Source organism: Urocitellus parryii, chromosome 6 (genome assembly GCF_045843805.1).
Source record: "Urocitellus parryii isolate mUroPar1 chromosome 6, mUroPar1.hap1, whole genome shotgun sequence".
NCBI lineage: Eukaryota > Metazoa > Chordata > Mammalia > Rodentia > Sciuridae > Urocitellus > Urocitellus parryii.
Genome location: NC_135536.1, coordinates 80,129,314 through 80,142,769, shown reverse-complemented (window position 1 = coordinate 80,142,769; position 13,456 = coordinate 80,129,314).

The following is a 13,456-nucleotide window of genomic DNA, read 5'->3' as shown; positions in this document are numbered from 1 at the left end:
GTGCACTATTTTTCCATTTCTCTTCTTGTAGAATTTTGCCCAAAATGCTTTGCAGTGCTGGTTTGGTTTTCTGGCTGCGAATTCTATTAGCTTTTGTTTATCGTGAAAGATTTTAATTTCATTGTCAAATCTGAAGCTTAATTTTGCTGGATACAGTATTCTTGGTTGGAATCCACTATTTTTCAGTGTTTGAAATATATTGTTCCAGGATCTTCTCTCTTTCAAAGTCTGTGATGAAAAATCATTCGTTAACCTAATTGGTTTACCCCTGAATGTAATCTGCCTCCTTTCTCTCGTAGCTTTTCATATTCTCTCCTTGTTCTGTATGTTGGCTATCTTCATAATTATATGTCTTGAAGTTGGTCTATTATGGTTTTGGATGTTTGGGGTCCTGTAGGCTTCCAGAATTTGGCAATCCATTCCATCTTTCATCTCTGAGAAGTTTTGTAGGATTATTTCATTTAATAAATTGTCCATTTCTTTGGTTTGAGCCTCTGTGCCTTCTTCTATCCCAATGACTCTCAAATTTGTTTTTTTTTTATGAGATCCCATATCTCTTGGATAGATTGCTCGTCGGATTTAAGCATCTTTTCTGTGTTGACTATATTCTTTTCACGTTGGTAAACTTTGTCTTCATTATCTGATGTTCTGACTTCTACTTGATCTAGTCTATTTGTAATATTCTCATTAGAGTTTTTAATCTGGTTTATGGTTTCTTGCATTTCTAGGATTACTCTTTGGTTTTGTTTTAAGATCTCTATCTCCTGGTAAAGCTTGTTCTTTGCAGTTTGAATTTGTTTGTTTAGTTCGTTTTCAAAATGTACTTTCAATGCTTGGACTTGCTATCTCATATCTTCTCTAATATTCCGTTCCATCTGAGTTAGGTATGCCTTGATTTCTTTCCCTGTCCATGTTTCTGATGCTTTTTAGGTCCTCCTGTAGATTTAAGTTGTCCTGCATTGTTTGTAATCCTTTTTTCCCTTGTTTTTTCATGTTGTTCATGTTACTTTCCAGCTCTGTTTGACTGCTTTGTAACTGCTTTCTCCTATACATTTGTTTTGGATTTGTATATCTCTGTTGTCTCTCCTTTGTGGTGGGAGATAATGCCTAGAGATGTTGGGCTTTATTGTACTTTAGAGCTGATACATTCAATTTATAAAGGGCTTCCGGATTCTGTATGCATATAGTGATTTGTTGTTTGTTCTTAGGACTTTAGGTTAGGTGCTATGAAGGTATAAGGGTTATAACCGTCGATTGGATCAGGGTGTTGGTAGTAGCTAGGTGTTTAGGAGCCCTATAGATGGCCTCAAAACATTCACCTATTTGCATTCAGACAATTACACGTAATGGAGGGTGTAATGCTTGGGATGAAAGTTGGGAGGAAGGGGAAGGAAGGTGCTCTTGAAAAGAAAGAAGGAGAGGGAGATAGATAGCATAGAGGAGAATGGAAAGAACAATAAAACTTGAAAGGGGAAAGAAAGAGGGAAAAGGGGAGATAAAAAATAAAATAAAATAAAATGAGAAATAAAATTAGGTCTTAGAGATCCATTTTCTTCTCTTCCCGTAGGCAGAGCTCTGCCCTCCGAGCTGAGTTTTGCCCTCAATGTGTCGACAGCAATCCCTGTAAGGCAGTTCCTGGGAGTCCCTCAATCCTGTTTGTCATGCCATTTCACTTCTATGGCCCCTCCTCCCCTTCCTCCTGCCAGCCAGCCAGGTCCTGCTCACCGGAGGCGGTTCCCCAAGGATCTGGTTACACTTTCACCCCCACCGTGTGCCCTATTTCCAGAACAACTGTCATTCCTCTAAGCCCCAGTGCTGTGGAGCTATGGTCTGGGAGTCAATAGTTTAATTTTTCCGGACCCCTTTGGTGGGCACGCCCTCGGAAGCTGGCGGCTAAGACCTTTGGTGTTGCCACTGGTGGTTATGGGAGTTGGGGGTCAAGGATCCCCTCTGCTTCCCTCAGCCCCTATAATCACGACCACTCCACTGGTAGTAGGAGGAGTTGGGGGCCTGGAGTGTCCTCTGTTTCCCTCCACCCTACCATCACGCCCTCTCAGTTGGTGGTTGGGGGACTTGGGGGTGGGGAGTCTTCTCTGCTTTCCTCTGCCCCTGCAGTCATGCCCACGTCACTGGCAGTAGGGGGAGTTGGGGGTCAGGAGTCCCTTGGCCCTTACGGTCACGCCCACGGAGAGATTTTTGAAGTTTCCCGGTTGTTTGTATCTGATGTGGGTGGGAGTCACACACCTGCTAAAGTAGATTCTGCTGGGAAGGAATCTCCTTGGCCGAACTTTGGTGACTTCCCCTCTCTGCTATGGTGGTCCCCTGGCTCCTTGCCGGAGTGTCCGAAGGGAGGGGTGGGACTGGCTTGTCTCTGGTCTGACTCAATCTCTAGTTTTAGTTCCCAGTTCGCTATTTCATAAAGGCTTGGTTAGAGTCCCTTCGCTTTGCCTCCTGAACCAGGCGGGTGGGGGCCATTCGCAGAGCCGTGCAGGCGGGGCAGTCAGCGGCCTGCGGCCTTTTGGCGGCGGCCCGTGGGACTGGACCTCTGCGTTGCGTGGCCAAGATTCACTCGTTTGGGACAAACTGTCACCTCTACTAAACTTACTAATTCCCAGCAGGTCTCCTTTCAGTGGAATTTTGCTAGAAGTTCCTCAGCAGGTAGAATCCAGGCATATTAATTGGTCTTTCTGATCCCGTTAATGTGGAGATACTGAAAGTGCTGCTTCCTCGCCGGGCGCCATGTTGGGTTATTATTGCTTATATTATTGAATATTGTCCTTCTAACTAAATGTTGAACCACGATACAAAGAAAAGACCACCATTTGATTTTTGCTTTAAATCAAATTAAAGCAAGCTTGTATTTGTGTACACAAAACTGGCCAGCGACTGTCTCTCCTGAAAACCCAGTTAGAGACCAGCACCCCAGCTCCCCAGGAAAAAAGGTTTTATAGCACAAAAAGTTGAAAAAGAGGGGTGTCTTGAGAACTTAAAGCTAAAAAGATTTTGACAAGCATAATATAAAGGCAGATAGTAGGTTAATGATCTACATGGCATGATATTTCAGGTAGGGAGTAAATTCAGATCCCAACATTAGAATTTCTGAGAGGATACTGAGGTTTCAGAGAGTGTTGTTATCTGGTCAGGGAGAGTCAGGCATGGGTGAGTTCAAGGCATCTGCAGGAATTCCAAACAAGTTTAGAAATCTCAGTAATTTATAGTAAAACAGAAATTAATTTTTCATGACTTTGTGATGAGATGGTTCTCAATCTTAAGATGGAATTAGGCTGGGGTCGTCATAAAACAAAATGTATACGTGTGTATGTGTGAAGAACTATAAGTTGAAGCTCAGCATTAGTGTGGACACCTGCATGTACATCTTATTTTTTTCTGAAATTTATCAGGTTTTAATTTATGTAAAATAAATGAACAATTCCTACGAATATAGTAAAAGTGTAACAGGGGTTCACTTGATGCTTTGACTCTATCACTTGTTGATTTGAAAGTTACATGCTTTTTTTCTTTTTCCCAACCTTCTTCTCTCTGATCTTCTTCTGAATAATGATGTCTTATTTGGCTTTTTATAATGCAGTCCTGGAGGCCCCACCTTCATGACCTGATCTACCTACCTCCAAAAAGCCCCACTGCTAAATACTATATAGCTTTGAGAATTAATTTCAACCTGAGTTAAGGAGACTACAAATACACAGACCACCACTGACAGTTTCCCTAAGTATGAAATCCTTGGGTCTCGTGTTATCCTCTAAAATTTCTTAAAGTTTTGTTTCAGTGCCACTTCCATATTCTTAATGATAGGTAATCATCTTCTGGATCAATACATGGCTGACTAACTGTCGCGACCCTTCGCCAGGAAGGAAAACACGACACAGGATTCTTCTTTCAGCAGTTTATTCAGGACCCTTGAAGCATGACGGGAAAACAGGAAAAGAGAGCGAGCGGTCGGTCTGCCCTAGCTTAAGTACCCAGCCCCACCAATGAACTAGCACCACGTGGAAAAGTCTAATAGGTACAGCGCAGCAGAAGCAGGCCAGAGCCCAGCCCCACAGCCTTACAAGGAGTTGTTTACCTCTAACAACTCTAACTGCTAAAGAAGCAGAAGCAGGAAACCAGTGCCATTTTCAGGGTGCGGTCGCCAGCTCCCAATAGTTCCCCTTTTCTAATTACAAGCAACAGGTAAAAGTAGAGGTCCTATCTCCATTGTGCAAAAGTGGCCGTAAATAATGGCACACTCCTGAGGGGCGCCTCCCCAGGTGAGTCACCATTCCGACCGATGCCTTTTTCATGGAGGTGGGGCATCGACATCAAACCCACATGCAATAGGACATGCTTTTCTTGGGACTCAAACCTAGAGCTCCCAAGTGCAGTGCCTTGCCTCGCACCCTGTGCTGTGTCGATCACTTGAGCATGGTGAGCCATGCTTGAGGGGACTGTCCTGCCTCCAAAGCAGCAAAGGCTTGTATGAGCATAAGATTCCGCACCCGCTGCCGCCTGCGCATACGAACCAGACACCACAGGCACAATACAATGGCAAGTACTAGGAGCACAGCCAGTGCACCCATGCCTGCCCATTGTTTTAAAAAACTAAAAAATCTAGATAACCATGAGATTACATCTTTCATGGGAGCGATGTGGACACGCATATTATTCACTCTAACAATTTCTTGCCTCAACAGCATAATCAGGTTATCAAACTCTGCTGAACAGACCCCTGTAAGCATAGCTCCCAGTTGTCTAGACAAATTAGTGGCCCTAGTCAAGTTATTGAAAGCTAAGGGAGTAATACATAGTCCATCCATGGGCAGTAAACACCCATGAGTGAGTACTTGACTCAAAATGTCCACTTGGTCTTGTAGTAGATCTACCCGCTGGTTTAGAAGCACAATGCCACGATGTAGATGTTGATTCATCATAGTCTGAGTCTCCATGGCTGTTGTAGCAGTACCTGCAAGTTTGTTCACAGCATCAGCAGTAGGCACAGCAGTAGCGAGAGCTGCGGTGGCAGTGGCCCCCGCAACAGCAGTAGCTGCAACGGCCGCCACAATGGCTGCAGTTATACCAAAGTCTCTTTTGTTTCTTTGCAATAATACAGGCAAATTATCATCATCAATAGACACAGGTAAAGGCAAGTAGGAGGGCACATGTACTACCACAACAGAGTCCTCCAAAGAGGCATTCCAGCATTGTACAAGTCTACACGTCTGGTTAGAACAATTGAGTAAAGGAGATGAATAATTGAACACCAATAACATGAATGGGGGCCATACACACACAGATGTTGGTGCAAACCTAAATAGGTCACTGCAATTGACTTTCACTTGCTCTTTGAAACTACCAGCAGAAGTATTGTAAGTGTAGTTACATTTTTGAACACTACCTCCATCAATAAATCCGAGGGCATTAAGTTGTGAGCAGGCACCCAAACGAGTGCATAATACCCAGGAGTCAAAAGGATTCGAGAGAGCAGCTTGAGTAGGATTATTATAAGTGAAATTGAACCCTAGAAAAGCAGCATTCTTGTAGGTGGTTGTTAAAGAAAAGGTAAAGGTTTTGTTAGAATTAATAAACTGAGGGGTCAATGAGCCCTGACATCCAGTCCAAGCTGGTGAACTAGTTTTTATGGCTTTACTACGGAGCAACAATGCAGGTTGTTGAGGAATAGAAGTATTGGCTCTCAATACCTTAGCAGGAAAAACACCATTGATTACAGTAGCATTACCATTTGAGCCCTGGGAACCATCACTATCAAACCAGCCCAAAGATTGATTGGCTAACATAATACAAGGTATGGAATCAGAGTAATTAGCATGTACAGAGAAACACAATGTGTCAAATAATGAAACAGTAGAAAAGTTATCAATAGCTGCTACAGTGTCCATAGGCAAGGTCGGCCAATCCATGGTAGCAGAGCCATTAGTAGTGAAGAAAAATGGAAGTACACCAGCCTGAGAAGTAACAGGCAATGGATATGGCCACGTCTTTACCACCGCCCAGAGGAGTCGTTCTGCAGTCCAGACGACCTCATGTCCGATCATCATCAGGAAAAGCATCAAGCACCTCATCTTGTTCATCTTCATTCTTCCTTCCTGACGGAGCTTGAGGAACTTTCCACACGAGGCGCTCTGGCACCCACAACGGTTCCGTTCGGTCCTGTGGGAAAACACAAACAGAACCTCGTGCCCATGTCAGCACGGGATCAAGCCCATACCATTGTCCAGAAAGTACATCTTTCCACTTAACGTGCCCAAAGTTCGGGGCAGAGGGCAAACAGTGCCTAGTCACAGCAGAGCGCCCTTGGATGTCCAGATTCAAAAAATTAATAGTGAATAGAGCCAAGGAGAGGCGCTCTTTCGGGGTGTGGCCTAAGCCAATTCCCCCTTTTTGTTTTACTAACATCAGTTTTAGAGTCTTATGAGCACGCTCTACAATACCCTGACCTTGTGGATTGTAGGGTAAACCATGGACAAGCTGGATACCCATCTGGTTGCAAAAGGAAGAAAATTGTCGTCCAGTATACGCTGGACCATTGTCAGTCTTAATGGTCTGTGGTAATCCCCAGGCTGCCCAGGCTTCCAAGCAATGCGTGATAACATTTCCAGCCTTTTCACCAGACAAAGCAGAAGCATGGATAATGCCAGAACAAGTATCTACAGATACATGGACATATTTAAGTTTGCCAAAGTCGGGAACATGAGTGACATCCATTTGCCATATAGTTAAAGGCCGCAAACCACGAGGATTTACGCCCACAGAAGGGGGATGATGTAAAATGATACAATTAGGACAATCCAATACAATCTGCCTAGCATCAGCAAGGGAGATAGTAAAGCGCTTCTGGAGTGCTCGTGCATTAATATGAAATTTACTATGAAAGTTTCTAGCTTGATCTAAGGAGGAAACAGGGAACATCCAAGAAGGACGAGTAGCAAGATCAGCTTGGGCATTGCCAGCAGAAAGAGCACCCAGTAAACCTGTGTGGGCTCGAATATGCAAGGGGTAAAAACAGGCGGAGCGATTCCAAATCAATGTTTGAAGATGGAGAAAAAGGGAAGACATTACTCCTGATGAGTGTATGGGACCCACTGCTTCCAACATCTTTAAAGCTTGAACTACATAAACAGAATCTGAGATTAAATTAAAAGGAAACGGACATTGTTCAAATACTTTTATGACAATTTGCAGCTCCACCCATTGTGGATTGCCAGGAGCAAACTGATGTAGGATAGGAGGTTGATCATTTACCACATAGGCTCCAATACCAGTTTTAGATCCATCTGTAAAGATATTTGCAGCTCTTGGGATAGGCGTAGAAGAAGTGATTTTAGGGAAAATGATAGGATGTTCTTTAACAAATGTAATAAGAGGGTGTGAAGGATAGTGATTATCTATTTCTCCTAGAAAAGAGCATAGTAATATAGCCCAAATATCCAGGTTAGCACACAAAACTTAAATTTGTTGACACGTATAAGGGACAATCACAGATGTAGGAGGAAAACCAAAAAATTGTATACTTTGTTGTATCCCTAACATAGCTAAAGAAGCAACTGCATCAGGATAATACTCAAGGGATTTTCCAGGGGATATACGTGGATGTATCCACAACAAAGGACCATCTTGCCACAAAACTCCAGTAGGTTGCCGTACAGTGGCGAGCACACATAATTGAAGAGGCTTATCCTCTTGAAGCCTGCAAAGGCTAGCATGTTGTATAGCCTCTTCCACTTTAAGCAACGCTGACCTGGCTTCCTCAGTAAGATGTCGCGGGGAAATAAGATCTGAATCACCTTTAAGAATTTCATACAAGGGTTTTAATTCAACATTGGGAATATGCAAGTAGCCCCTAATCCAATTTATGTCACCCAATAATTTTTGAAAATCATTTAACGTATGTAAATTATCAGTCCTAAGAGTTACCTTTTGGGGTGTAATAGTTTCACAAGAGATACTAGCACCAAGATAATCAATGGAGTCTCTTGTCTGTACTTTATCAGGTGAAATAAGCAAACCCTTTAATTGTAGTAAATGTACTAAATCAGTGTAAGCCGCCTCCAACATACATTTGGTTTTGGCTGCCAGCAATATATCATCCATATAATGTATACACTTTAGCAATGGATACTTTTGTCTGAGTGGAGCAATGGTCGCTCTCACAAACATTTGACACATGGTAGGACTATTAGCCATGCCTTGAGGTAGAACCACCCATTCAAACCTCAGATCGGGCTCCTCATGATTGCGCGAAAGCAAAGTAAAGGCAAAACTTTCGGAGTCCTGAGGATGTAACGGAATGGAGAAAAAACAATCTTTAATATCTATGCATATAACTGGCCAATATTTAGGAATGGTTGAAAGTAAAGGCAAACCTCTCTGAATGGGCCCCATAAGCTGCATTTGAGCATTAATGGCCCGTAGATCATGTAATAACCGCCACTTTCCAGATTTTTTTTAATAACAAATATGGGTGTATTCCATGGAGAAGTGGAGGGTTTTATATGTCCCAACTTTAATTGTTCTTGTACTAAAGTATGAGCCACAGTCGATTTCTCAGAGGAGAGTGGCCACTGAGGCACCCACACCGGCTCCCCTGATTTCCAGGTAATGGGCACCTGATCCTCAGCTGCCCCTAAGAAAAATCCAGCCCATGCCTATTAAATTTTTGTTGAGGTTCTAATGGATGTCTACGTCCTTGCAATTTTTTTCCTAATCCTAAACCTGGTTTATAACCCATGTCTTGCATTATCTTCTGGGCAACTACTGAGTATTCATTACTAAGTTGAAACCCCATGTCCTTCATAAGATCACGTCCCCATAGGGAGATTGGGAGATCAAGCACGTATGGTTGAAAAGTGCCAGAATGTCCTTCAGAATCCTTCCATGATAAATGCCTACAACTGACTTATGGAGCTTGAGCGTATCCTAAACCTCTTAGGGATTGATCTGGGAGTTGCACCGACCACCCTTTTGACCAGTCCTTTTGTGCAATTATGCTATGATATGCCCCAGTATCTAGTAGCCCTAAAATTGATTTGCCTTCTATAGTTAATTTTAAAGTAGGACGGTCACTCATATCCAAGGACAAATAAACACAATTCCCTCCGGTGGCTCCAATCTCATCACTTGTCCTTAAAAAGGAATCAGCAGGAAAACGGGTATGTAAACTGGGTAAAATTAACAATTGAGCAATCCGGTCTCCTGGGGAAATGGACACAATACCTTTTGGAGCTTCCACCATAACCTTTACTGCTCCCACCGTATCCGGATTAATAATCCCAGGGAAAATGTGAAGGCCTTGTAAAATAGAGGAAGCACGTCCAATTAACAAACCCACAGTGCCAGGTGGCAAAGGTCCTTTAAAGTCAGTTTCCACCAGTTGGTGTTAATACGAGTCTGGAGGCGGAACAGAGGTCCAATCCCGCGGCACCTGTAGTGGCTCTCCGCGAATTTTGGGATGGCGCAGGGATGGCCATGACTCGTTCTCCATTGTCCCATTCTCCATTGCCCCATATATTTGCAGGCCCTGGGGTTGGGGGCCCCCCCGGCCGTTTTTTGACATGTTTCTATCTTGTAAGGGCTGACCATGTATATCTTTGACAGACCTACACTCATTAGCCCAATGCTTTCCGTTTTTACATCTAGGGTACAAGCCGGGCTGACGGCTAGCAGAATTGGACTCAATTTTAGATGCTCCCCTTTTATTAGGACATTCTCGTTTAAAATGTCCTTCTTGACCGCACTTAAAACACTTTCCGGCAACAGGGCTGGACTTACGAGAGAGTTGAAGAACAGCAGCAGCAAGGCCTGCATTAGTTAACGGCCCACCTATTTCTCTACAGACTTTCATCCAAGCCTCTATACCTTTATCTTTATAGGGAGTAATAGCTGCCTTACATTCTTTAGTACATTGCTCAAAAACAAGTTGCTTAATCAAAGGCATGGCTCTATCGGGATCACCAAAGATTTTTCCCGCAGCATCCACCATCCTAGCAACAAAGTCTGAGAAAGGTTCTGTAGGGCCCTGTATAATTTTAGTCAGATTGCCAGACACTTCTCCTCTATTTGGGAGTGACTTCCATGCACGGATACAAATGTTATTAATCTGTTCATATACTTCAGGAGGATATCCCGTCTGTTGATTGGCAAACCTGCCCTGCCCCAAAAGCATATCTTTATCCCAGGCGGGGCGTCCCGCCGCATGATTTTGGGCAGCCTGCTCTACCGCGCCCTCTAGCATAAATGCTCTCCAGTCCAAATATTTGCCTGGGGAGACACAAGCGTGCACCAGACTAGCCCAATCTGAGGGAGTCATGCAAAATCTGGTAAGCCCCTCTACCTGAGTAAGAGTGAAAGCAGCATCTACACCATAAGTGCGAACGGATTCTGCCAAGGTTTTAATTATTTTAAAATCTAAAGGCTCATGGTATCTTCCCCTATTAGCGTCCTGAAAAACCGGGTATGCTAGTCCCATGTCTGTATTAACTATTCTCCAAACTTGTGTATGAAAAGTTCTCCCGGAGCTTTGGACTCCCCCCACATATGGGGGCGGTGCAACAGGCACTGCATCTTCTTCTAAATTCTCAACCTCTTCTTCAGAATTAGATTTATCAAAATTAGATTTATCCCCCTTCTCACGGTAGGCTTTCATGCTTTGTGTCTCCCTTTTTTTCCTTTTCATTTTTATCTTACGTAGTTGCTGTAACAATATATCAAGGTCCTCAGAACTCTCTGAGCCGCTTGTGTCCTCGGGTGTTTTTAGTTAGGTCAAGTCTGGATAGAGCCTTCTCCTATTTTTATTTTCAGGCTCTTTTGCCTTTTCACTACTCTTACTCTTAATACTCTCTGCCACTTCGCTATGTGACCCCTCAGATTTTTCCTCATGTAGTTGTTCAAGAACGGCCTGACCCTCACCCACAGCTTCCTGGCATTTACCGTCTGCTATACATCCTCTAATCAACTTTCAAAGTGGTATAACGCCACCCTCTAAAGTACCTTGCTCATAAGCGAAATCCAGATCTTTCCCTAATTTGTCCCAGCTAGGAATCGTAAGACTCCCCGAAAAAGCAAACCAAGGAGCCGCTATATCAGCTTCTCTTAAAAACATCTGCAAAGTGCTCTGCCTTACCTTAAGTCCTTTTGAACGTAGCAACCCATCCAGGGCCAACAAAATTGGGCTTGAAGACGTAGCGCCCATGATGTTTTCAAAGCTATAAAGAAAGTGAAAGTACAAAAGCCCCCCTCTCTCTTTATCTACAGAGGAGCATCCCATTCTATTAGTTCCCTGCTCTCTCTTTGTCTACAGAGGAGAGCCCCGCTATTTGCTTGTGGATTCCCACTTACCTGGGAAACTTACCGGTGCACCACCTTGGCTGCTGAAAGTTCTGAATCCCGGGTTCGAGGAATATTCTTCCCCGTACGGGCCACCAATTATCGCAACCCCTCGCCAGCAAGGAAAACATGACACAGGATTCTTCTTTCAGCAGTTTATTCAGGACCCTTGAAGCATGACGGGAAAACAGGAAAAGAGAGCGAGCGGTCGGTCTGCCCTAGCTTAAGTACCCAGCCCCGCCAATGTACTAGCACCATGTGGAAAAGTCTAATAGGTACAGCGAAGCGGAAGCAGGCCAGAGCCCAGCCCCACAGCCTTACAAGGAGTTGTTTACCTCTAACAACTCTAACTGCTAAAGAAGCAGAAGCAGGAAAACAGCGCCATTTTCAGGGTGCGGTCGCTAGCTCCCAACAACTAACTATATTCCTACCCAATTAGAACAGTAGAGCTTACAAGTCGAATGAAGAACTCCTTTATCAGGGTGATTATTTTGTAATTTATGTATTTCACATTTTTAATTTTAGTAAAATGAGTTATTTCAGTTTGTAATTTAAGAATCAGTAGCTGCAGTTAATTTTAATAAATAAATAATTTCCATCTTTTCCAGGTATATAGCAAACAGACTCTTTTACTCAGGAGAGAAAATGAGGCATAAATGAGACAAGTTGAATAGAATATTTTTGAAAAGTCAAGAGAGTTTTTGATAGTGTAACAGAATCTGTGACTCAAAATCTTGTTTTATGTAATAATAAATTACTAATGTTGAAAGGAGTTGATACCCAGGAGTTTGAAGGGGATGTAAGTGGGGGAAGCCATCTGTGATTTACATGAGGGTCTTCTCCAGGAATGGTGGCCAGGGAGATTTGGGTTTGGTATTGTGAACTATCCAACTACCCGTGGCCCTCCCAATAGATTGCCCAATGCATGTGATTTCTATCTCTGCTGTGCTAGGAAGTTCCCCCATAGTAGCTCAGGAGATGGGTTTAACCCGTTGGGAACTGGACAGCCTACCTTTAACCTTTTTTGATGAAGGATATTCTATGGAAGGACTTTGCTGTTTTCTAATATAAATAAAGCAGGCCCGGGCTCCATTTGTCATAGTATAGGAGCTCGATCTATGATTGAGTTGCCCGTCCTGCCCCCACTCTTGAAATTACTTTCTGTGTTATGTGTTATTTTGCTGTTTTATTTCTCTTAGCTTTTATTTCTTACACAGCCCATTCCACCAAGGGGAACCCAATTTCCACCACCTGAGCTGGAAGAGGGCGAGATATAAATAGGAAAGGAACCCAGAAAACCTAAATTCACATTGGTAAAGCTGAGCAGATGCTGTAGGTTCAGATGTGAATTTGGTGTTGGCTGGCTGAAGCAGAGGCAGCAATGCACATCAAAGGCTTGGCTAGGAGGTTCTGTTCTACCTGTCTCTCCCACGCACCTGCCTCATCTGAGCCCCACTATAGCATGTCCTCCACAGTTCAAGTTAGCTCTATGCTTTCTGAAACTTTCTTTCTACTTTAGTTCTTAAATTCTCATGTGATTTTGAAGTTAGCCATACTTCATTGTTTTACAATGATAGTTTGTCTGTTTTAGGATCCGTAACATTATTTAGATATGTATTACCTATACTCCCTTCATTTTTTTCTGCTTTTATTTCTTTTAAGTGGATGTTTGATCCTATGAAAAAGTGTATTGTTTTATCATTTCTTTTAAAAGAAAACTCTATTTCAGACCTAAGAATTATAACTCAAAACCAGTTTTTAAGTTCTGAAATTAAAAGTCACCTTAGTACTGAAGAAGGAACCAGATAGATGATTGTAGGAGACACTTGAATCTAAAAGAAGCAGCCATGTCTACCGCCTTTCCACATTGGATCATGAGGTGCAACCTCTATTTTTAATGGAACATCAGTACATCTTTAGATAAATTGAACCTCTGTTCTTGCTTCTGTTACCCATTCATCTTTGTTCATTCACAATGAAATTGTTGTAACCCAATTCCTTGAGCTGCTGAACACATCAACTGGTCAAATAAGAAGACTGTGGCTTTATCTAGTTACAGGAAAGGACTTCTCTCTTTGATGACTCTGTGTCTTAGATTGGGAATTAATTTGATATACAT